This window comes from Rhincodon typus, chromosome 6, assembly GCF_021869965.1.
Source record: "Rhincodon typus isolate 14 chromosome 6, sRhiTyp1.1, whole genome shotgun sequence".
Lineage (NCBI taxonomy): Eukaryota > Metazoa > Chordata > Chondrichthyes > Orectolobiformes > Rhincodontidae > Rhincodon > Rhincodon typus.
In genome coordinates, this window is record NC_063337.1 from 27017566 (window position 1) to 27020957 (window position 3392).

The window sequence follows — 3392 nt, forward strand, 5'->3', positions numbered from 1 at the left end:
ATGTGTTCCCATTTATAAAAGTCTATTTCAAGTTTTAATATACGAAAAAATAACAAGCTCACACCGACAGCTTTTTCGAAATATATCAGTCTCGTGAAAAATTTATAAGTCACTTTTTTTCATCTGAGCAAACATCAAAAAAGTTGGTCAAGTTGAATTGCTACGCTCAAAGACCCAGTGGATAGGACCATCAATAAACTGTGATCAAAGCAGTATGTTGTATAAACAGTTATCTACAATCCCTGCAGTATTTAATATGGAATTACAAGAGGTGATGGAATAGTGGGATTGTCACCAGAGGTGGAGGTGATCTCCGGTGTTCGAATCCCACCCATAGCAGAAGGCTGCATGCTTGTTTTAATTCACAATCCGGAATTAAAAGTCCAAGGATGACAATGAAACCATTGTGGATTGTTGTAAAAACCCATTTGATTTACTAATGCCTTGGAGGGGAGAAAATTTGCTGTTCTTACCTGCTTTGGTTTAAATGCATCAGACCATAAGAAATGTGGTTGACTCTTAACTGGTCGTATAAAAAAAAATTAAAAAAAACAACAGAAAATTGGATAGACAACTGGACACTGACCAAGGGCACCAGAAACTGCAACAGTCTGACAATTATAACAAACCATGAGATAACAAGGTGTAGAGCTGGATGAACACAGCAGGCCAAGCAGCATCAGAGGAGCAGGAAGGCTGACGTTTCGGGCCTAGACCCTTCTTCAGAAATGGGGGAGGGGAAGGGGGTTCTGAAATAAATAGGGAGAGAGGGGGAGGCTGATAGAAGATGGACAGAGGAGAAGATAGGTGGAGAGGATACAGACAGGTCAAAGGGGCAGGGATGGAGCCAGTAAAGGTGAGTGTAGGTGGGGAGTTAGGGAGGAGATAGGTCAGTCCAGGGAGGACGGACGGGTCAAGGGGGCGGGACGAGGCTAGTAGGAAGGAAGGGGGGGGGGGGCTTGAGGTGGGAGGAGGGGATAGGTGGGAGGAAGGACAGGTTAGGGAGGCGGGGATGAGCTGGGCTGGTTTTGGGATGCGGTAGGGGGAGGGGAGATTTTGAAGCTTGTGAAGTCCACATTGATACCATTGGGCTGCAGGGTTCCCAAGCGGAATATGAGGTGCTGTTCCTGCAACTTTCAGGTGACATCGTTGTGGCACTGCAGGAGGCACAGGATGGACATGTCGTCTGAGGAATGGAAGGGGGAGTTGAAATGGTTCGCGACTGGGAGGTGCAGTTGTTTATTGCGAACCGAGCGTAGGTGTTCTGCAAAGCGGTCCCCAAGCCTCCGCTTGGTTTCCCCGATGTAGAGGAGGCCACATTGGGAACAGCGGATGCAGTATACCACATTAGCAGATGTGCAGGTGAACATCTGTTTGATGTGGAAAGTCTTCTTGGGGCCTGGGATGGGGGTGAGGGGGGAGGTGTAGGGGCAGGTGTAGCACTTCCTGCGGTTTCAGGGAAAAGTGCTGGGTGTGGTGGGGCTGGAGGGGAGTGTGGAGCGGATAAGGGAGTCACGGAGAGAGTGGTCCCTCCGGAAAGCAGACAAGGGTGGGGAGGGAAAAATGTCTTTGGTGTTGGGGTCGGATTGCAGATGGCGGAAGTGTCGGAGGATGATGCGTTGGATCTGGAGGTTGGTGGGATGGTATGTGAGGACAAGGGGGATTCTGTTTTGGTTATTGCGGGGAGGGGGTGTGAGGGATGAGTTGCGGGAAATGCAGGAGACACGGTCGAGGGCGTTCTCGACCAGTAGTGGGGTGGAAGTTGCAGTCCTTGAAAAACAAGGACATCTGAAATGTATGGGAGTGGAATGCCTCATCCTGGGAGCAGATGCGGCGGAGGCGAAGGAATTGGGAAGAGGGGATGGCATTTTTGCAGGAAGGTGGGTGGGAGGAGGTGAATTCTAGGTAGCTGTGGGAGTCGGTGGTTTTGAAATGGATATTGGTTTCTAGGCGGTTGCCAGAGATGGGGACAGAGAGGTCCAGGAAGGGGAGAGAGGTATTAGAGATGGTCCAGGTGAACTTAAGGTTGGGGTGGAAGGTGTTGGTGAAGTGGATGAACTGTTCGAGCTCCTTGTGGGAGCACGAGGCGGCGCCGATACAGTCATCAATGTAACGGAGGAAGAGGTGGGGTTTAGGGCCAGTGCAACTATGAAAGAAGGATTGTTCCACGTAACTTACAAAGAGGCAGGCATAGCTTGGGCCCAAGCGGGTACCCATGGCCACCCCCTTTGTCTGTAGGAAGTGGGAGGAATTGAAAGAGAAGTTGTTGAGGGTGAGGACGAGTTCGGCTAAGCGGATGAGGGTGTCAGTGGAGGGGGACTGGTCAGGCCTGCGGGATAGGAAGAAGCGGAGAGCCTTTAAGCCATCTGTATGGGGAATGCAGGTGCACTGATCTCTACATCGCCAAGGCCAGGCACCAACTCTCCGACACCTCCTCCAACGCCCCCTTGATCATGACCCCACCCCCGACCACCAAACCATCATCTCCCAAACCATCCACAACCTCATCACCTCAGGTGACCTCCCACCCACAGCCTCCAACCTCACGGTTCCTCAACACCGCACCACCCGCTTCTATCTCCTTCCCAAAGTCCACAAACCTGACTGCCCTGGTCGACCCATTGTCTCCGCCTGCTCCTGCCCTACCGAACTTATCTCCACCTATCTCGACTCCATTTTCTCCCCCTTGGTCCAGGAACTCCCTACCTACGTCCGTGACACCAACCACGCCCCCCACCTCCTCCAGAACTTCCAATTCTCCGGTCCCCAACACCTCATCTTTACCATGGACGTCCAATCCCTATACACCTGCATTCCCCATACAGATGGCCTAAAGGCCCTCCGCTTCTTCCTGTCCCGCAGGCCCGACCAGTCCCCCTCCACTGACACCCTCATCTGCTCAGCCGAACTCGTTCTCACCCTCAACAACTTCTCTTTCAATTCCTCCCACTTCCTACAGACAAAGGGGGTGGCCATGGGTACCCGCTTGGGCCCAAGCTATGCCTGCCTCTTTGTAAGTTACGTGGAACAATCCTTCTTTCGTAGTTGCACTGGCCCTAAACCCCACCTCTTCCTCCGTTACATTGATGACTGTATCGGCGCCGCCTCGTGCTCCCACAAGGAGCTCGAACAGTTCGTCCACTTCACCAACATCTTCCACCCCAACCTTAAGTTCACCTGGACCATCTCTAACACCTCTCTCTCCTTCCTGGACCTCTCTGTCTCCATCTCTGGCAACCACCTAGAAACCGATATCCATTTCAAGCCCACCGACTCCCACAGCTACCTAGAATACACCTCCTCCCACCCACCTTCCTGCAAAAATGCCATCCCCTATTCCCAATTCCTTCGCCTCCGCCGCATCTGCTCCCAGGATGAGGCATTCCACTCCC